The sequence below is a fragment of the Phoenix dactylifera genome, chromosome 2 (assembly GCF_009389715.1).
Source record: "Phoenix dactylifera cultivar Barhee BC4 chromosome 2, palm_55x_up_171113_PBpolish2nd_filt_p, whole genome shotgun sequence".
Taxonomy (NCBI): domain Eukaryota; kingdom Viridiplantae; phylum Streptophyta; class Magnoliopsida; order Arecales; family Arecaceae; genus Phoenix; species Phoenix dactylifera.
Window position 1 is genome coordinate 26272514 of NC_052393.1, and position 24122 is coordinate 26296635.

The following is a 24122-nucleotide window of genomic DNA, read 5'->3' on the forward strand; positions in this document are numbered from 1 at the left end:
CTCTCCCAAGGTGACAAGGGTGTCATTGTGAAGACATGGTATTGTAGCTTAGAAAGCAACAAATACTTATTCAGATTAATCCAGTTTAGAATCACTGTTAACAAAATAGATATAAGATGCCTTCAACTTTAAGAAGAATCTATCTTCATCAGATGAAAAGTATCAAATAGTTCAAAAGAATTATTGATTCAATGACAAGAAGAAGCATATGTAGAGCATACTATTAAGTTAATTCAGGAGAGGATGCTATGATAAGTTGTAAGTAAGGTTTCCTTAGAAAATTATTGTAGTAGTGAGATTAATAAGACCAGTTCAGGACGGTAAGGAGGCCTGACTCTATAAAGAAAGAGAAAATAACAACTAATGGAATCATAGTTTGGAAAGGGAGGCAGATCTCTTCTTAGCCTCTCTTATACCACCATTATCTCTTCTATGCCTTCTCCCAGCTTACCACCAGGAATTTTACCATAAGGGTATCACTACCACAAACTTCCCGATGAGGCTGTTTTGCTTTTCATTACTTTGCAAGTTCAACTAAATTGATTTAGTAGCCAGTAAGGCCAATCTACTATGGCAGGCAAAAGACAATTACATAAACCAGCCAAGGCCAAGATACACATAAAAAGAAGGGTCCCTAACAAATGCTTGTCTATAAGTTTCAATGGGGGTGACTATTAGTTGGGTCCAATAAGCTTCAGGCCAAACCAGATTAGGTTGAGCCGGATAAAAATTTTGGTTAAACACATATTCAAGTCAGGTCAAAAAAAAACTCAACCTAGACACCAGCCCATCTGTAACTGGCTTAAAAAAAATGAACCCATAAGCAACCCACTTATTTTAAATGGACATGTGCCTGACGAACCAATCCAAGCAGACTTCACTTTGCCAACTGTATACCTTGAAAAATGATATCAGAATAGGTCAAGAAGAGAGTGCTAAAGCAGGGTGTCCAGATAAGTCATTTCAACTACTAGCAAAACACTTTTAAGGAGACACCCATCTAAGGTGGGTGCCCAGATGGCCTTCCAAACTAACAACCTCAAAAGTGCTCGTGGGTAAGTATAATTTCTCGTAAATAACTGACAACTTTGTACAGAAATGCAAATAACCGTGACTCTTATAACAATAAAATTATGGGATGTCAAAAGCATTTACCACTTTCTGTGCCACTTTAATCAAATATCTTATCCTTACCTTGTATTTACTTGAATATGGTACACTTCTTAGAGAACATGTAGCACCCACATTCTGATGGGAAAAGACTAGAATCCTGATGAAATCAAGTCCCAACAAAAGGAAGCTGATAAATATAAATAATCAAGTAATATGACCATGGAATTCAACAATATATCGCCAGGGTAGATGACATCGAACTTCAATAAGTGCCTCAACTTGTCTTGTTTCTGAAGTACTTGTCAAAGCAATCCAGTATTTTTTAAAAGTTAGTATAGGTGACCTTCTATAATTTTAGTATAGTTTTAGCCTCTATAAAGTCATGACTGATAGTATATGGACTAAAATATCAAGTAATGCTGTTCATAATTTAACAGCTCTAGCAGTTTCAAATGTGAATGTTGAGATCATAATCAGATGATTTCGTAGCATCTTACAACAACTTAACCTGATTGTTGTCTTTTATTATGGTTTCACACTTTATAAACTTGTGATTAATAATATATAGACCAAATTTGAAGTTTTGTGGTTCATAGTTTAACAGCTTTAGTACAACAATGTTGAGATTATAGTAAGATGATTTTGCAGCATCTATTAATAACTTTGTGCGCTAAAACTGTCTGATAAATAGCATAAATTGTCCATTTATTGCCAACATAGTCATGACTGAGAGATGTTAAGTCAATAAGATCAGATGCATATAACAAATGATACAATCAAAAAGATATGTCAATGTTAAATAGAATTATAGATTATGAGAAAACATTAATTTCCAATAGAATGATGCACTGATCGTTTATAATGCCAAACAGTAATAAACTTGACAAAGCTAAAATGCAAACTCAACATGCAAAGGATTTGGATTTGCAAGGCCAACAACAAATTACAGAAGTCCACATGTAGTGCACACACATTTACTGGTTCTAGAAAATGTAGCAATAAACTAAATACTTCGCAAAGCATACTCCAATCATGGGAAAAAGTGATTGTAAATATGAAAATAGTAGTAGAGTTCTCACCATGTAAAACTTCATCCAAGCTTCCACCAGGTAAGTAATCATAGATTAACAACTTAGATGAAGGAGAATTGCAATATCCACGGAGATTGACCAAATAACGATGTTTAATGCTCCCCAAAATCTCAAGTTCCCGATCAAAGAAACGGTCTAGACCTTCATTTGTCTTTATTATTCTCTTCAAAGCAAACATGTTCCATCATCCATTGCAAGCTTGTACACAGTTCCAAAGCCTCCAGTACCAATAATGTTTTCATCATTTAAGGTCTCTAATTTTCTTAGGATATCTTTAGATGAATAGGGCAAGTCCCCATGAAACATTACAATGGATGCACCTGGGACAGTATTTAGTATTATAAACATCTACCCATTTCCTCTACTCCAGAATGAGACAACACATAGATCATAATCTTTATAGCACAAAGGGGAAAAAATCTACAAGATACCTCCACTGACATCCATTGCAAGACCCCTGATGTCACCTTTACCAAATTTCTTGTAAAGAAAGCAACCCCAGTAGCACATCAGTGCCACAAATAATAAAGCACATAACGTCGCAACTGCACTTATAAGAAACCTAGTAGAATTCCTCCTATACCCTCTGTTTCCTGCAGCACCATATTTCTATCACATGTAAGGTCCAGAAGTACAATAAGATTATTCACAAGGGGCAAAACCTGGTTACTTTAAAATTCAAGGGAATTTCTACAGTCTAGGGCCTGCAAGTCAAAAGGCCTCCCAGAACAAATAATTGTCAGACAGATTTTCTATTGAAACAAAAGTTAAATAAACATAGTAGAAATCAGGGGACATGAATACTACTTAGCAGAATGAAAAATAGCTGGGACAACCTGAAGTTAGAAGCACCCAAAGCATGAAGGATAACAATAAAACTCCAGTCCAACAAAAACTTAGTAGACATAAGCCTTCATAAACCAGAATATTAGCTTTGGTTGCTACTTTACGCAATTAGTTTTTTGTTGTCTATTTGTACAACTTCCTCAATTTTTCCCAGTACTAATTGAAAGTTAAACAATAGAGCATTAACAGTTAAACAATCACTAGTTAAACTGTGTGCAACTGAGCCCAACAACCATAGAGAAGGATAATGACAGGAAGGGAACTACTATGGGCTAAATGAAATAGACTTAGTCATCACCAAAACACCGCTGTGGCCGGTCTCAAACATGGATGAGAAAGGTGGAGGGTTGATGTCAGGTTGAAAGCCAATTGCTGAAACATGTCAATAATTGTAAAACAGGTTCAAATTTTGATGTGTGAAGATTAGGGTGTCCCATGTTCAATATGATGTGCCTCAACCTGACCCAACTATGGTGAGAAATGGATAAGGGTTGGTTAGCCCAATCTCCATAAGCAACCCACTATAACATGGTCCGATTGTAGTGAAAAATGAGCAAGGGTTGGTTAGGTCGTTGTCCTTAAACAACCTATTATAACATGATACAGTTGGATCGATAAATAAGTAAGCATTGGTTAGGTCATTGCCCATAAGCGACCTGATACAATCTAGCCCAGTTGTAGCAACAAATGAGCCAGAGCTATTAAGGAATAATCTTTTAGTAGAAATTTAGTACAATGGCAGGTAGTCAGAGTAATGAGGAGGCAAGAGAAAACGCATCCTATTAAGAAGGTAACTATACAGAATGAAAGAATTAGATTTGCTACTCGGCATGTTAGAAATTTGACCAACAATAATAGACAATTAGTGGATACATTAACATGTAGAAAAATCAACATTGCTTATTTATAAGAAACTAAATGGAAGGGTAGTAAATCAAAGGATATGAAAGATAGTTATAAACCATTATATTCAAGTAAGGATAGCAATAGTAATGGAGTAGGAATGATACTGAATAATGAAAGGTAAATTTGGAGATGTGAAAAGGATAGATGATAAATTAATAGTTATTAAACTAGTTTTAGACGACAAGATTATTAATTTAGTTAGTGCCTATGCACAAGCAGGCTTAAAGGAGAAGATTAAGAAACAATTTTAGATGGAATGGATGGACTAATGCAGCATATTCCTGAAGGAAAAAGAAAACTTGCAGGTGGTCACCTAAATGGGCATGTAGGAAGAGCAATATTGGATATGAGAGAATACATGGTGGATTTGTTTTGGGGGATAAGAATTTAATAGGAGATTCAACACTTGAATTTGTAATACCTTATGATCTAGCAGTTGCAGCACATATTTTAAGAAGAGAGATAAGCATTTAGTAACCTTTAACAGTGGATCAAATTTGTTACATATAGATTACTTTTTCATCATGATAAGAGAAATATAAACATTTAAGGATTTTAAGTTGATATCAGGAGAGAGTTTAACCACAAAACATAGTTGAGTAGTCTTAGATCTATATAGAGTGCTAAAAAAAGAAAATAATTTAATAAATGTCCAAAAAAAAGAGGCAAATATTTTTTAGAAATAAATTACTAAAGGAGGAAAATTGGAACCTAGGAACCGAACCAAATAAAATGTGAAACTAAATAGCTAATTGTATTACGAAGCTAAACAAGGATATTTTAGGAAAGTTAACAGGGAAAAGATATAAAAATTTGTGGTGGAATAATGAGATAAAAGAGGCAATTAAATAAATGGATTGGCTTTAAATAGTAGCAAAAGTGTCGAGGATTTTATAACATATAAGGAGGCTAAAGTTTAAATATGTAGCATATGATAAATTAGGAATGAAAGAATATGAGAATATAATTTTCGCTACAGTTAGAGAGAGAAAGAAGATATTGATCGAGTTAGATACATTAAAAGTGCAGATACTAGGATATTAGTTAAAAATGAGAAAAATAAAGAAAGAGATATTATTTCAAAAAATTGTGAAATGAGCATTCTAATAAAAAAATATCAATTGAAGAAGTAAAATTAAGGAGTCAAGGTTCTACTCATCCAATTCATATAAGCGAAGTGGAGATAGCTCAGAAAAAAATGCAAAAAGGTAAGATATTAGGGCTCGATGAAATACCTATTGCGATTTGAAAAATCAATGGATATATCAAGTAAAATTTTGCTAATTTATTTAATGAAATTTCAAAACTATGAAAAGGTCAGATGATTGTACTGTGGTACCTAGTTATAACAACAAAGGTTATGTACAAACTTTTCTAATAATCCAGGAATTAAGCTTATGAGTCACTCTGAAATTATGGAAGAGGGTAATGGAACAAAGATTAAGAAAAACAATAATTGTTCAGATAACCAATTTTGATTTATGCCTCAAAGATTAACAATAGAGGCCATTATTTAGATAATTGATAGAAAAAATATATACAAAAGGAGAAACTCCACCTATGGTCTTCATCAACTTTGAGGGCTCATGATGGAATACCAAAAAAAGTAATTTTCATGTTTTTAAGAAAGAAATTTGCAGATAAATGGTATATTGAAATAAATAGTGACATGTATGATGAGGCATTGATAAATGTTAGGAATTATGGTACAAGAAGTTCCATGCTGTAGACTTGCATCAAGGACAAGCACTTACTCCACATCTTTTTGCATTAATTATGAATGAACTTACTAGTAATATTTGAGAAGCTGTACTATGGTGCATGTTGTTTGTGGAACATAGTGTTTATTGATGAAAAGAGAATTAGATCAAATACTAAATTGGACTTATAGAGGAAACTTTAGAGAACAAGGGCTTAAAAATTAGCACAACAAAGACAGTATATGGAATATAAATTTGATAAGAATAAAAATGAAGCAATGTTAACTAAGATTGATAACCAAGAGATACCACAAAGTGACTAATTTCATTACTTAGAATCTATTATGCAAAATAATGGAAGATAGATGAAATATGTATAATAGAATTAAAGTTGGATAGAGGATGTGGAGAGGCCGCATCTAGAATATTATGTGATAGGCCCGTACCCTGGATTTAAAAGATAGTGCAATAAAGAATGGCAGCGCTTGCCAGGTTGTATCGCTCGGAGTGTGAGGCAATAAAGTACAAGAAAACAAGTTAAATGTAGCAGATATGAGCATATTAAGATAGATGTAGTATTAAGTGGCCCTTTCAAGTGACCGTGTTCACTCAATGCAATCCCAAAGGCTGCTACTCTATTCACTAGGTAGATCTTTCCATAGGCAACTTCCACTCTGGCTTCCTTCCTTTTCTTTTTCCAAATAACCCTCTTCATAGGTCGCCCTCTCTATGACTCAATCTATAGACGTGGGCCTAGCTCTGATACCAATTGTTATGACTCTGATCAACACACCTAAAATGCCTAGGTTTAGAGATTCAAAAAGTTTGACAGCATAAAAATCAATGATTTAAATATTGATACAGACCATCCTACCCATGGTTGCCCGTACCGCCCCAAATGGCTAGTTCGGGGTGTACCAAACCGAACCAACAAGGAACCGAGATGGTTCGCCTACCGGCTTGGAAAATAGACCGAACCGAGGCGAAACAAGCAGTTTGTCTCGGTTGAGCCATTTTGAGCCCAATTCCTCTTGTTCCCCTCTTTAATAATAGACATGGGAGGCCCATTCCTATGCCTTCTCAACCTCTCCCTCTCCAACTTTTAAAGTTGCAAAAAACCCAAAAAAGGGCTGATTTTTTGCGGATCTCAACCCAGATCAGAGCTAATAAAGAGGTAAGGGCCCTCTCTCCATCCTTCTTCCTCATTTTTTTCTTTCTAATGCCAGAAATTGGCAAAAAATTGAGAAAGGCAAAAAATGCCAAATTTTTGAATTTTGATATGATTTCATATGTTGTAGACCTACGAATGATCTACACTCAAAATTCATAATTTTTTGTTAACATCCATTGGAGATTTGAGGAGCCTATTCATTCAAATTCCAAGACCAGATCATCCCCACGACAACAGTGATGACGACAGCTCAAGCGATGATGCATCTGGTGGCCAGAGAGGTAGCGGTGAATATAGCATGATTAGTTTATGATGCACGTTTCTAGAGTGGTCTTCGATTCACCGATGAGTCCCAGTTCACTCATGCCATACTAGATAGGGACTATAATACCCGACCTGATAAAGCTCACGAAGATACCATTGCATATAGAAGACAAGCCCCTCAAGATCGTTCGGAACATGGCTCTACTGCTACAGATAACCTCACACGTCGAGTAGAATCTCTAGACGTATCTAGATCCAAGTCATATGTTGGATACTACTCCACACAAACAAGCAATGACTTGTACAGATATGGTTCGATTGAGACATCGTATTCGAGTCGATGATATCCTTCACAATCTCAAGCATCTTACGGGTCGGATTTCACAATCGAGATCTTCGCTGGCCAACCCAGTGTCAAACAAAGAACTCTTAGGGTAACTATCCAGCAAGCACAGATTATAGGAGAATATAGATGGAGGACTATGCCGCAATGCTCTATGAGTCTTGGTCTAATGTGCCAGACCCGAACTATGATCGAAATCCCATTTCAACTATGAGGAACATCGGCACGAAAAAATTACATGTGAGTACGTATTTTGTACTTTAAATACAATAAATCGACTTCATTAATCGATCTACTTCAATTATGATTTCTGATTTAAAAAAAAAAAAAAAGACATCAAAGCAAGGTTAAAATTACATATTAGACAACCATAATTATCAAAATGACAACTGAAAATAAAAAAATGAGAAAACAAAAAAAAATGCAAAGACAAAAAAAATAAAGAAAATAGCTGACTGGTATGCCAACCTAGATCGTGTATTAGTACGATATTGAATACAATATGGTACCAATTCAATACCGTACCATATTGGTATCTGGCCAGTAGGAATCTCGATTCCGTTTCAACGAAAATTGCTCCTAGCTTTTGGTCTCATAATAGTATCGAACTATCGTACATGGAAACTACCATCCAATTCTTGGGACGATCTTGCATCCTGGCATTGAACTAGGGCAACTTTTTTTCCTTTTTTCAATTTTTTAATTTATTGTGCTAACTAAAATTTAATGAGCCTCCCTCCTTTCCCTTCTCCGTGCCTCTCTGTTCTCTCCTCTATTTCTGAAGCACGCCTACAAAAAAACCCAAGAGAAAAAGATCGTGCACCATCATTGCTACTCTCTTACTCTATTTTTAAGGAAAAAAAAGAAAGCATCGATCAGGTCGCACTTGATAACGGCCAAGCCAACCTTGGTAACTATTTTGGTTAGCTTCAAGGACAAGCAGGATGCTTCGCTCAAGAAGGAATCAGTGTTCCGTAGCCATCCCCCATACCGTTTTATGCAATAATGCAGTCCTAGCGAGATAGGCTGATACCCCCAGTAGACATAAATTAAAAGTATACTATTAAGGGAAAAAAAAGATGAAAAGAGCATATACATACAACAATAACTAGAGACCGACCACACTAGTACTGATCCTTACCAGCTTAACTAATTAATGCTTCATTCTCAGCACTAATTCAAGAATTTCACTAATTTTGTGTTAATTATTTACCTTACCAACTAGGCAACAATAATTTAAAAATTAAGAAATAGAAATCACTGCTTCAAATAAAAGGGACCTTCAATTTCACTTCATGTTGAAAGAAAACTAACATATCATGATATATACTTTTAGAACACCAAATACCTGAAGAAGGCTGAGAATCTACGAATGGCGACCGAACTTCATCTTTGCACACTACATCAATTTGCTTCCCACATAACTCACGATTTCCGATAAAGCTGTACGTATGTGCATAAAAGTAGAAAACGTAAGTATGGGTTAGGTAGCATTGATTTCAAAAGGAGAAATTTAATTCATTATTTAGCATGGCTGTCTACTTTCTTAACAACAACTGAAATGTGGAACCTGAGAAATGAAATACAGCTCCCTTTCCAACAATAAAAAGTTGAAAGTAAATTTGTGAATCAATATTACAGTGCAAAGCATGAAGCAATATAGGCAGCAAATGACTATCCAGAGAAACTCAAACAAAGAAGAGCAAAAGGAAGATTTCATAGAGATGATTTTAAAGTGAAGGTATCAATAGCTAACATAGCATTAAAAAAAGATCATGCATCACATTCAAATGCACTAGGAGAATCAAGTATAGTCAAGTAAATGAGGATATTGCTCCCCACAGAGAATTATTTACACAGCTGGCATCAGTTCCAGAAATTTCTAGAATATTTAAAAGTATGCCCCAATGTACTAGAAAATCATGATATTTAATGACTTTTTCTTGAAATTAGAAGTTGTGATCTTGTAATCTTGTGCTTGGTTGTGCAATGAAAATTCTTAAAATACCAGAAATGTGAAATCATGGAACCAAGGTTTGCAAACAGAGCTGGAGGGCGTACTAGCCCGCGACCGGTTCAGCATGGTATGGTCAGCAAGGAGAGCTGGAGAGAGAGAAGGAGAGAGGAAAAGAGAGAGCAAGAGGAAGAGGAAGAAGAAGGGAGGGAGAGAAGGGAGGGAGAGGGCTCGAAGAACCTTCCTCATTGTCGTCGAGGGGAGAGAGGGAGGCCGAGAGAGAGGATTCAAACAGCCCTCCTCATCATTGTCACAGGAGGAGAGAGAGAGGGAGGGAGAGGGAGACTTAGCTAGCCGGTTGGGGTTGACGACGGAGGGGACTACGGCTTCAAAGGGAGAGGGGCGAATGACAGAGACGAAACAAAGGAGCAGTGCCGAATCACAGCAAATTGAGTGAATGGAGCAAGTCCGAGCCTTTTATGCTGAATTGGACCCTCAAGCCGTGCCGACAATTGACCAAACAAGGTTCAGCAAACCAAGCATAGAACTAAGAAATTCTAGTTTGAGTAAACTAGCCAAAATTCATGTTTCACCCCCCTTACCGTCTCATTTCTCTTCTTGACAACTGAACACCTAATCACCTACAGAAATCTCAATTCTCGAAATTCAAAAGTTTTAAATATAAGGAAAGGATATCATCATGATTTAAAATGAAAAGACTCCAAATATAGTATGTGGTGGATCCTGTGTTCCTTTTTCTAAAAGGAAGTCACCTAGTTATTCGAGGAACATCTATGTATTGCTTGTTATATCACATTGCTCAGCCACATCTTTAGCTTAAAATTTCATTTAGTTTTCTTATTTGTAGAAATATGCTGAGGTTGGCTGGTTCTAAAACTTAGATTGAAATATTTCATTTCAGTCAAAACTGATGTGAACCAGCACCCACCTTGCGAGTTCACGTGGAATTTGACTTACAACTCAACTAAGCCTTAATCCCATGCTAGTTGGGGCGGTATTTGACTTATGGGGATATCTTTATGGCATATACGGGCAATTAGTGGTGATTTCTTGTCAAACCTTAAGAAAGGGCGCCAATCAAGCCCTACAAGTTCCAACTAAATGCATAAAAAGAAGCCATAAAATGCAACATGACAACTGTTAATTCAAACAGTAAAAAGCAATTAACTCCAGCAAAGTAGTCCACCAAATGAAGATGCTCTTCAAACACGTTGTGAGATCAACTAAAATACAAATTATAAACATAAGGAAACAATACTTACGAAGTTTCTGTAAACTTGATAAGAACACCATCAGATGGTATCGGTCCAGTCAAAAAGTTCATTGATACATTGCTTCAGCAAGATTGCAAGGGAAATAATTTTTTAGCTTTAGATGGGAGTGATCATTCATTTGATGGATATAACATATAGTTGACCACAGATAAGAAACTCACAATGAATTATGCTTGGTCAGCTTATCAAGTGATGTAGGAATAAATCCGCTCAGAGTGTTGCTGGAGATATCCCTAGAAAAGTAAAAACTAATTAGCATACAATGAGAATTGCTGAATCAAAATCGAAACAGTGATATACTAGACTATTTTGCACAGAATTTTTAAATTTTACGGAAACAGTGAAAAAAGAAAAAGACATAAAAATGTTTCTTACACCAAAATAACTTAGCTTCCAAAATCTTGCCAGTTTTTAGTACCAGAAACGTATATATTTGATAGTGACATCATATTATAAATGAATCATCAAATATAGACACAGCAAGAAGTACCAAAGTATGTACATGAATGTAATTAAAATGGAAAACCATAAGAATAGGCATGCCAAAGTTGTATTATCTTATTTAACTAGAACATTTTCGCACAAACTTTAATGTAAAACATAAGCCTGAATAGGTATTTACAAACAAATTTAATAAACATTAATGTTAGTAAAATTAGTGTATGATACAGCTCATATAGCTAGCAGGTTCTAAGTTTTATCACACACAGTAGAAATTAAGCGAGTAAGGAAATGCCGAGCTCCGCATGCATCCATCCCATTAGAAATAGATTCACGAATTTCAAAAACTAAAAATGAAAACATAACACTCACAAGGTCTCAAGTTCCAAAAGGTTACCAAACTCCGAAAGGATAGATCCACTTAAGTAATAAAAACTACATGAAAACATAACACTCACAGAGTCTCAAGTTCCAAAAGGTAACCAAACTCCGAAGGGATAGATCCACTTAAGTAATTTCCTTGCAAATATCTGTTATGAAGTTGATAAAATTAGCTAAATTGCAAATGCAAACATAATTTGTGATTGTATGCAGAAGCAGCTATTGTTAAATGCATCAATATTAAAACACATACATGTCATAAAACATGGTAACGTATTAATCAGTATTATTCAAATAGTTCCATATCAAGGCCTCATCGGCATGGTGCATACTGCATAGCATCTCCCACCCACCCCCCCCCCCCCAAAAAAAAAAAAAAAAAAAAAAACGCCCCAAAAAAAAAAAAAAAAAAAACTTGAATTGGTATCTGCCAGTATCAGTCCAAACTCCACACATATCAAAAAGTATCTACAGATAAGACATCACAGAAGATTATAATACAGCTGATAACTATCGCATCTTAAGTCAATTAATATGTGATGGTGTTAGATTTCAAGCTAACCATTAGATGACTAATAAAAGATTTAACAATTCCAAATTAGTGATGAGCTATCCATATTGGAGACCTGTAGCACTGGAGACCCATACCACTAAATATCTAGAATTGAAAATTTATATGTTTTGGTGGTTTCCTACCCAATATTTCAAGTCACAAGACCAGGCCCCATACCAGTACCTCAACAAAAGAGAGTAGTATGACTCCATGCTAACACATAGTAAAGCGTTGGAGTCAACACAGCCATGTTACCATGTCTTAGGACCATACCAGCTCATTGTACTGCTCAATACTGGCAATACAATTCAGTACATAAAATGCTTCTCCTACCAATGCATCCAATGGACAAAAAAATGAATGGTGGAAATTGTTCTGATTTTCAAAAATACATGATCGGGCATATAAGTTGAAGTACAAGGATGTAGCAAACTAGCAATCATAGGTAGTATGACATATTACAACACACCTTTGTATCTAATCATGGATCAAGGCCCAGATGATGCCCCATGTTGATACAGGGTGGTAAGGTGCATAGTATAGCACGGAATGGTGGGTCTTTCAAACCTTGGCCAAAACTAATCAATTTTCGTCCAATTTAAGTGGTTTCGGTCCAATTTAAGTGAGATTAGTTGAAACGAGCCATAACAGTCATTTATAAGCAGTATCTTTGTTACTATTACATTAGGGCCATCTCTCCAAGTATATAGGTTAGGTCCGCAATCTTGGAACCGGGCACCATACCTATACATTATCGGTTCGGTATAATATGGCCAATATGGTACGATACACAGCCATTCTTGAGGCAGCTCCCAACCCTTCTTCTCTCCTTTTATCATGATACTGCCTGAAACTGGGCAATATGGGTCAGTACAGTATGGGATCCTAGTTTCAGATGGTATCGGGCAGTCCAGGACAGTTCCGCTCAATTTGGACCAGTAAGGACTAGTTCAATTCATATACATAACCTTGGTATTGTACTGGTACCTTACCAACATAGTATGGTACGATCCATACAGGTCGATGAGGCAGACTTTTAGTTATAGTGTTAACTTCTCGTCATTTTTTCTTATTTTCATATCTAAAAGTGCAGGTACTTATTCATGGATAACAAATATAACCCCAAGTATTTTATTGATTTTTCTCTTTTTCGATAACTAGGAAGGGCAGAAACCCAGCCAAACACCAGAGTGCTAGTGGGATAAAGCCAATGTCCCTTTTATCAAGACAAGAGACTTTACCAAGTCATCCAATTGACAACCTCAAAGATTTTTTTGATATTAAAAATGATATTCTTCCAATTTTTGAAAAACTTAAAGCACCTGGGAGTTTAATAATAAGAAATTCAAGAGAATTAAAAGATCTTTTGGTTTTTTAAAATATTTTTACAGGAGAACTAAGAGTGAAGGAAATCAACTACTAGATTAAGCCCCTGAATTAATGGCCTCACAAGATAAAAGCTCGGACTTGATAAATATTAGTTTAATATCTTAAAGGCATTTAGATGAGATAGTTTTATTTACATATTGTACAACTCATATGTTGTTACTTGGCAATTAATATGATTGTAAACATTTAGTTCATATTCATTTCTAGTTCTATGTAATTGCAACTTGTTTACTTTTATAGAAATTAATATGATAAGTTAATTATAATTAAATTTATATCAAACAATTGAATGCAACAGAATTCAATATTCTTGTTTACCAGTTCTTTCAGCGATTTTTATTGTCATCCACACCCATTAGTTTAATCATGTAAAAAAAAAAAATTATAATGCAAATATTAAGAACAACAGCACTACTCTGAGTCTCTAACACTACGTTGATGCTTGTCCTTGCTTGTTATATTTTCTCCTGATTGGTTCATATACTTCTGTAATTTTTCTGGCCCAAACTCTGAAACTTGAGCCAGAACTACCAAACCTGAAACTTGACAGGCCTTATATAAACCAAAATTGAAATCAAGATCCTTATATACCCTAAATCTAAGTTCTAATATAAACAACTTAGTCATGCAACATCTTTCCATGTAACTATCAAAGTGTAGGTTTGTGATTTGTATGACCCACTAATCATTTGCTGATTCTATTTGTAACCCCTTTTATTTTATTTTCTCCTGATTGCTTCATATCCTTTTGTAATTTTTCTGGCCCAAACTCTGAAATTTGAGCCAAAACTAGCAACACTGAAACTTGACAGGCCTTATCTAAACCAAAATCGAAATCGAGTTCTTGAACTTTATTATACCACAAATCCAAGTTCAAATATAAAGTTATAAACAATTTAGTCATGCAACATCTTTTAAAGTAACTATCAACATAAGGTGTAGGTAAGTGGTTTACACTATCCGCTAGTTGTTTTCTGATTACACTTGTAAGTTGTAACTTGTAACTGTACTCAACTGCTTCAGGCTCCAGCTGTCTTAAGGCAACAGAGCAGAGAAATTCATATATGGTGATTGTGCATGGAACAATAGCTTTTCAATGACTTCTTTCTCCTATGCTTTTCTTCTTCCTGACTACCAACAACTCCAGCAATAGTGACAATTTTACAACATAACAAATATATTTCTAAATTCTGACAACTACAAGTTACTTTGCTAATTACTACTAGAAATCTCCTGCCGGCTGGTCCAGCATGACATTTCCCATCCTCCCACTTTTTTGGTGTGATGATGGGTGTATCTCAGAAAGCATAGCCTAAAGGAGTGGTCTGGATACCCCAACAACTGCTTTTAGGTTTTCCAGCATAGGCACAAACAGCAAGTGCTGCACATTGCTGGACAATATAGATGAATCGAGGAAAATGACAAAAATTGCAGCACACCTAGGTCTTCAATAATGTCACTTGAAATATTAACCCAGCTTTAGAGCAATTGACAGATATAAGGACTTACAAGTATTGTAGCAAGGGATAGATATAAATAAGGACTTACAAATATTGTAACTCCATGCAGTTTCCAAGCTCTGGAGGGACAGTTCCATATAAGCTGTTACCATTTAGAGCTCTAGAACATGCAATCATCAAATGTTACCATCATAAGCAGACTACTATACATAATTAAGTCCATTTGAGAGCAACGATAATTAAAAAAAAATGATAATCAGGAGAAGGCTTACAATTGTTTTAAGTGATTTAGCTTGCCAATTTCTGGTGATATAGACCCAATCAACTTGTGGTAGGCAAGACTCCTGAAACATACAGCACTATGATATCACAGTTTCCACAAGAAAATTTCTTAGGGGCTAAGCTAAAAAAAAATACTTGCACTTATATGTGTTATTACCAACTGATGAACTCACAAGATCATAAGAATCATATATAATTTGATAAGTGCACAACTGATAGGGATGCAGTATTAGATGGTATTGCCCATTTAAGCAAGGAGAGTCCATTATAAGTTTAAATGCGGTATTAAACGAGGATTGAAAAATGAGAAATAAGATTTTCAAAACTCAACCTCTAAAAAGATGCATTTCCTCTACTGATTTAAATACTTAAGGAACAACATCACAATCAATGATGAAAATACAAAGAAGTTAGATGAACAAATCCTAGAAAACAATGTGCCAGAATCCGCAAACATCAATACACACCCATCAATCAAGTGGCCGAAATATGGTCTCCATACAAATCAGACCATTATATTCCCAATTGGTTTTTTTGCTCACTCCGTCAGATAGAGTGACTCTATGATCTCACCCCTTGTGTTACAATCTGATCTGATGATCAGGGTAGCATGATCGGCCCTAGTTAGAAGAGAAAAACTGAGTTCTTGTGCTCATAGGCAGCTCACAACAGATCTCCTTCAAACAACTTCCATGATTGATTCTAACTTTCTTGGACAAATAAATATTCCCTCTCATGTTCAAACCTATTTGAATTACTTATCCTTTTTAGAAGCCTTCCTTCAAATGCTGTTGTCCTATAGCAACTTCATATGATCTCATGCCACCTGGATGAACCCAAATCCTAGTTTTCAACACCAAGTTGACTGTAGAATTATTCAGTAACATCTTTTTCATGGTGGCCTACAAAAGTTTCACAACATTCTATTAAGAATCAGTCAACATTTCATTTAACAAAAATAAGCAATCAGATCCTGTTTTGCTGCACCTTCATAGCATCACACTAAGGATCTTGAAGAATATCACTGACATAAAACTGTGCCACAGCATGTAGTTCTACAGTTGCCAGCTTCAGAAGTAATTAAGTATCACTCATTCACTAAATGGTTCTAATGTTGTATGAATGGATGTATATACATACGAGTCCCTCCAAACTTCAGCCCAACAGGGCATAGATTGTCCAAATGAACAATTACAATTTTGTTAAATCTCAAAATGCTGCATGCATGCTACCCTTTTGGACAACTAGGTGTATTGTTAATAATTAAGAAGAGAAAGGCAAAAGAATTTTTCAATATGCATGACCACTAGTTGCCTCATAACCTTCTCCAAAGTTTTCTTTCATGTAGACATGGATCAAATCAGAAACTTGAACAATTAGGTTACCGATGTCTAGAAAAAGCAAATCTTCCTGTTTATTATCTGCCGGCATGCCCACGGAAGTTTATAGCCATTTCATGTGGCCATATTGATGACAAAAAACAAGTCAAAAAGAAAAACACATAAAGTTCGAAGGATGAGACGACAAATAAACTTTGATAAAATTTAAGCAACAAAGAAGGGACAAGTCAAAACTAAGAATCTGAATCAAAACAAGGTCAAACAAAGTGGACATGATAGGTCAATTAAGAGCTTAAGTTGGGGCACTAGAAATTACATCAGTTAGGTCAACTAAGATTCCTCTCAGTTTCAGTTGGGCCTATGGAGTTTTGTTTTGGCGATTTAAAGTTTCACTCTAAGTAAGTACTTTATATTGTGAACGTAATATATATACACGCGTATATATCGGCAATTATAAAGCATTTTAGTGCCTAATACAATCTTTTATATTCTCAGTAGAACCTACACATATATAAAATTTAGGCACTCTTACTCATTATTTCATGGTTAAGTGGTTATATAAGCAGATAGTTGTAGTTAGAGGATTTCTAGTTTATATAAAAAAAAGGATGCCATTCCTATCAAATGAGTTGTGGTTGTTCGTGTTAGCCCTTATCCATGATAACGATAAGGGTTTTTGAAGACCTCAACCCAACAAGAGGCACGTATATTTTCAAGATCCATTCTATTTCAAGACAAAAGAAAAGAAAAAGTGAAAAACCATTGAAAATAGATGGCATATTGCCTAGTACTTAGGTAATAAAAGGACCCCAATATGGCATGAACACCAAAAGAAGAGTTAAAGAAAACATCGATATTTGGTTCCCATCAGTTTCTACCAAAACCACTGAAACTGGTTAGTTTCTGCCAAAACCGATCAAAACTGCCGAAATTGACTGACACCCAAAACTGAGGTCAGTTTTAGTTCGATCTCCGTAGAAACAAATCAGTTTTAGCCAAAACTTCAAACTAAGATCCGTCGAACCAGTATTGGGACCCATACCGGTCGGCGGATAGGTCAATATAGTACCGGTTCGGTACAGTACCGGTTTGGTACCATACCGACACGGTACGGCACGTATAATTTTTTTGAGTTTTTTAAGTTGATTTAATTGGTAATCAATTCTTTGAACTTTTTTACTGATTTTAAGTTTAATTTGATTTTTTTTTGATATTTTTTTGATACCTTTTGATATTTCCATGACCCCGGTTTAACCTAAATGATGCATCTTATTGTTTTAAAATAATACAAATCATAAAATAATTAGTAAGATGTTGCATGCTACAAAAAATAATACTAAATATCCTCAAATCAAGTAGTGAGGTGAAAAATATAAAATAATACAATCAATTACATATATTTAAAGTACAACATACATACTGATATCTAAAATCTCGTCGAGTGGCGATACTTCTCACAGATATCCAGATCATTAGTATAGTCAAGAGGCACATCAACTCGCTCCTCTAACCAAGCGGTATAGTAGTTTTATATGTTCATCCCAAAAAGAACGCGCTCTGAATTATAAGCACTCTCGGATCTCTCGCTAAAACTCTGGCTCTGAGAGATGTCTTCTGGCTGATAAACTAAATGATAAAACGGCTGTAAAGAAGCCCATCCGAATAAGATGACAGAAAAATCCGAACCATAAAAATTCTTCGAGCTACGTAGGGTAATAGCCTCTAAAAGATGTTTCGAACACACCATATCCATATCTGTATCCGTAAGGATCATAGGCTGCCTCTGGCTGCAGGTAATAGGATCTAATATACGACTTGGAGCCTGATACGTATATGAATTCTACTCTACGTGCAAGATCATCTATAGTTGCATCGTGCCCTCGACCTCGAGGAGCCCATCTCCTAATGCAATCGGATCCTAGATCGTGCACCATAGTTCTTATCTTGTGTAGCATGCATAAACTAGGACTCACCGATGAATCAAAGACCACCTTGCGACTGTGTCTCATAAACGGTGATCTCATGTCCTCCACTTCCTCTCTAGCCAACAGATCCATGACCACCAAAACTACTGCTCTTGGTCTTTGAATCTGAGTGAACTGACTCCCTCTTATTTCTCAAATTTTCTAAATTTAGGCCTAAGCCACCGTATGTGCATAATTTGCATCAAAATTTAAATAAATAGACACCAATTTTTTCTAAAGAGTAGCTTGCATATCCCCAAATACGCTTCTAGTTTTACTATTTTTTATTTTATTTTTTATATTTTTTCTATTTTTTATTCATAAATATATTTTTAATTTTTAAAAATTATATATAATCCAAAAATTTAAAAAAAAATTATGTCATCGTGTAGATCACCCATAGATCTACAACATATAATAAGATCAAGCCTAAGTCGAAAATTTTAGCATAATCTTTTCTTATTTTGTAAATTTTGAGCTATTTTTTCAAGCCTAAAAAAATTGAGGGAATGAGATAGGGGAGAAGAAGCACACCTTATTTAGGCTTGAATCTTCCTTCAATCATGCAAAATCGGTGTGATTTTGGCCAATGAGGAGGAGGAAAAAAGCTGGAGAGCTTAGAAACAATGTTGGGAAGGCTCTTCCCAACATCTTTTAATCAACAAACAAAGAAAAGGAGAGGGGGCCCGGTTCAGAACAGGGTCGACTTAGTAGGAACCGGATGGTTCGCACCAAGTTCGAACGGAACTGGATGGTTTGCACCAAGTTCGAACAGAACCGGACGGTTCGCACCAAGTTCGAACGAAACCGACTGGTTCCAGAACGATTCCGGGCAATTCGGAACCGGTTCCGGCCAGTTTGGGGTCGGAATTGACTCCAATAGGTGGACCGACCCGATTTCGGCTCCAAACCAACCGGTACCAATTAAATCAACTTGAAAAACTCACAAAAAATGGGTGTGCCGGTACAAAACCGACACTCCCAAGCGTATGGTGTGTTGGTACGGTACCATACCAACTCGTCCACTGACCGGTATGGGTCCCGAACCAGTTCAACGGACCTTGCTTCAAACCTTACTTAACACTATACCTCTACATATAAATATGAATGCTTGGTGGTGTGACTCCACCTCCAAGTTTGACTCTTGTTTCGGTACTCCCTTAACTGCCCCTTAGAAGAAAATTAACTTTTGCTTCTTTATACTAACAGCCAGGCAAACCAATCCCTGATGATTTTCTACTTTATCTTTCCGGATAATGGAAAGCAACTATGCCTATTTTCCATTCCCAAGCAATTCCATGCTTATTTTCTTCCTTTTCCCCTGCCAAAGCAACTTCTTTGTTTTCATTGGACAGACTCTACCCGAAAGCTCAAGACTTACATCATGTGTAATGCACGTGCAGGTCTCTGGTCTCTACACAATGAGAACTCATTTGTAGCATCTCCACCCCTAAATTCATTTCTGTCTCTCTCTCAGCACATATGCATTGCACATTGGTATTCCTAATTTTTGTAAGCAGCCTTAGTTAGCCTCCACTAGAAAGAATTTTCAAGGCTTCATCATCGATTTAAGTTTAATAATCAGTAGATATCTTATTTTTCAATATGGCACCAAGCTTAAGGAATCAGCACCTTCCATTCCTTAGAGCTTCAATGACCATTAAAAGCACACGAGCTGGCCACAAGTAAAAGATCTAACTCCTTTAAGACATCCAAAACTCATAGTCTAAGTGATCTATATGGGAAAGCAATCGGAGGCTACCAGATATTCCACTAAATGTTCTGAACATTGGACCATGTCTTTATAAACCTATACGAGAATCCAAGGTGCCAGACCACATCTATCAAGTGATAAGTCTCCAAATGGGGGGAAAAAGGGCTGCATGGATATACACATATATTTAAAATATAAAGCAAAATGGAGAACCCATTGATCATTTCTGATCTTAGCAGACAGCTGGCCTGCTTGGAGTTCAAAAGTCGGACCCCTTTATGAGTCCTATTACATTTGAAGTCAAGCACTTTCTTCGATACATATATATCGAGATGGTATGCCCCAGTTGATCATTTCTGACTAGTTTCAGAGTTTATGCATCAAGTATTCTAAAATCTAAATGCAAGCAACAAATTCACTTGCAAAGAGAGAAGAAATGAAAACACCCAATATGTGAGTTCCTGTTATAGCAAGAAATATAACATGAATTCATTCAAACACTCTCAAGCATTGCTGCTTCTAAAATTTTTCATAAGTTTTTTTTTCTGGAAACTCTGTGTTCATACCCCCATCAATACACCATATCTTAGAGCTACTTACAGATAAATTACTCTCTTTGTATGATTGTCACATGCCACGCCTTTCCAGTTACAAGGATCAGGATCTTCTTGTCTCCAATGGAGAAAGACACCATCTGACCCACCAATTGCTGTCTTAAAACTTAGAAGTGCCTCACCTGTAAGAAATAATTCTTCAATTAAAAAGCACAACAATACAAAATAATAATACAAAAATTATGAAATTACAGGACCATTTCATACCATCCAAAGTTATGGCACTGTTTATGGGCAAACGACTGAGGACAAGCAGTATGGAAAGAAAGAGTTGCCTCTGACATTTCATCAGAAATAAGCCCATAGATATGCTTGTTGAACATAACAAAATTACAGCAAATCATCTGACAGACTCCTGATGTTTTGCATGAAGCATGAAGTTTTCTGTAAGAGCTGTAACTGCCATCTGAATTTTGCAAATGATCAAAACATCTGTGGAGAGAGAGAGAGAGAGAGAGAGCAACCAGCTTAGTAACAAGCATAGATTTCAATCAGCAAATTCCTATCAAACACCTGCTGCAGTCCCACAGCCGTGTCATCTTTATAAAACTCATGTATGTCCTGAAGTGTCTTCTGTAATTTTTCTAATAACCACCTTAAAATAACACTTTCAAATTGATTATAAATAATAAATCCTATTGAATATGTAATTCAGCTTAGGGACTAGTTGGTTGCTCATGACTGAAGATAAAATGCAGTTAGAAATGCATCTAGCTGGAACTGCAGCAATTAGAGTTGCATGTGGCTAGAATTGTTTGGTTAGATGGATGCAACTGCAGGTATTACAACTAATCTCTCTTTTTTCTTTTTTTCTTTTTCTTTTTTCCTTTTTTCTTGGTGATTCTGGGGCTAGTCTGCAGCTGGGACTTAGGGTTAGGAATTTTTTTTTGATTAACGGTGGCAACCCTATATAGGATGGTAAGATTACCTCCTACCTTTAAATTCTGTTATGAGGACCCACCTTTCTGCAGCACAAGTGCCTCCAACCAAGTAGAAGAAAATAAGTCAGTCTATTCTAATTCAACCGTGAATTGGGCTTGCATGGTGACACGATAGCTAGCAGATCCTACTGAAGCAAGATCACCTGCTCATTTATCCTAATAGTTCCTACCTATGTGCCACTGACATGTTCGACCAATCCCTCATAAATCGTGCACCAATTTCTTCATGCCATGTCAGCACAATAAACGGACGAGCAAATTTGTGGCTGTACAGCGTTACTCTTGTGGAATATCTCAGATGAGGAGTTTTACCAGTGCATTCTAAAAGATTAAAATTTGCATTAATAACTGAAAACTGGTTTCAGAAAAACATCATACGCCTAGAACTGAGATCAAGTGGATAAATGTCAAAGGAGAAATAGTTCTTTAAATTCCCACTCCTTACATACAAGTGGGATGTTTTTTTAATTTTATATCAAGAATTATGCAAAATATGTCATGCAACTGAATAACCACCAGGATAAATCTCTCCAATTTTTCCTTTTATAATCTCTTTTCCTTTCATTACCAAGAGGCAGTCTTTCACCACCTAAGGCACCCATCAAAATCTAACAATCTTATCACTGTGCCAACATTCGAGCCCCTCCCATCATGAATTTTTTGCCCCAACCCTCAAAAAACTAAGCCCTCAAAGACCCAAACAAATACCACTAATTCCTTCACCCGCCCAACTTTGCTGTCCAACACTGCTACTATCACTGGCATGGCCAGCAAGCTAAAAAGCCTACAGGAACCAAAGACCATCACCACAACCACCTATCTGGGACCCCCACAAGCATGGCATCAATCTCCTATTGCTTAGTTGAAGCTTCAAGAGTGACACCAACACCTCATTCATTGTTGACCTCATCTGCACCATCCCCAATTGGATCACCACCAAAGGAATGATTAAAGTGTCATAGTCCAAAGATCAGCAGCACGTTGACAAATGAGCTCGACAAGAGGTGAGATTGGAGTGCTGATTAGAGAACTCGAGTGATGTGGCCTTTAAGGATGAAGAAAGCACTGCCGCCCAAGCCACCACCACTCAAGAGAGGGAAGGAAGAGTAGGGGGACAGGCTAAGGGTTTCTGGAATGAAACTGTGAGGGGGTTGTGCAGTTGCATTGATGCAACTTAACTGTTTCAGGTCAAGACCTTGAGCCACAACAAGAAGACATGCGGCCAAATTGACTGCAGTTCATCCTTTGCAGCTTAGCCCCTATTTGCAGGCTGAGTTGCTAATAGCCTTTTGTGTCATAGCAAACCAAGCTGCCAACACAGATGTGCAGGCCTTTCAATTGCAGCCAGCCAAACATTCCTAGAAATCAACATCGCACAATGACTAATTTTCTCCCTACCCAGAACTATAGAAAGAATTCCTCTTCGAAAGGCATTACTCAAAAATTACCTGGAGAGAATACTAAAGAGTAAAGATATAGTCAATGAAAAGAAAGGAGCACTGGATGCAGAAACATTATAAATTTCTTTGTACCAATAAGAAGAAACACATTTTCCCTCTAAACAGCTGATCAAAACTATCATCAACTGAAAGTTACCACATGAACTATAGAGTGCATAATGAGAGCATAACTCCCTAAGAGCGTTGTTGTTATGCCTTGATAGGAGGAAGTCATAAGAAATTAAAAGCCCAGTTGATAGCATTTCACAAAACTAAGTACATTGCTGAAATTTCATGGCTATATACCAAGGATAAAGGTAAAAGAGGAACAGAGACAACCATGGAGAGAGAGAGAGGCCAAATCACAATTTTCTCTACCCCACACTTTCTTTCTCCCTGTCATGAGTTTGAATGTGGCCTAAGATAGATCAAGTGCTGGTACACACAGTCACTTTTTTTAAACCTTCATAAGGAAGGTCAAGCGCTAAAGCACTTTAATCAAGTACATACTTAGACTAAAAATTTAATAATCCACAAATACATCCTCAAGTAGCTGATTACTACCAATTAGTTAGCTCTTTATAGAGACCAAGAGATTCATAATAAAATAGCAAAATAGCACTTGTTTCTCATTCAGCATAATGAATCTCTAGACTATCTATGACTTAGCTATGGGCCAATTATCCAACAGTGAAGCCAACATCAAGTGCAACTGTGCAAGGATCGAGCAACCCAGCACCAAAGCCTACATTGGTGCAATGATGAGTCATGACATAAGATTAATAGTAAGACTTCTGGATGGGCCAAGAAACCAAGTTAGAATATCTAATGAAGTTGGAATCTAGTGGATTCCAAATCTAGGACTGAAAAGAAAAGAGAGGAGTATGTGTTCCTTCTTTTTCCAACCCAATTAACATAGTT

At 36.3% G+C, this 24122-nt stretch overlaps 1 pseudogene; it reads right to left on the reverse strand.

Annotated features, from left to right (window-relative positions):
- The window catches only part of LOC103718973, a 45258-nt pseudogene that overhangs the window by 19713 nt on the left and 1423 nt on the right, over positions 1-24122 (reverse strand).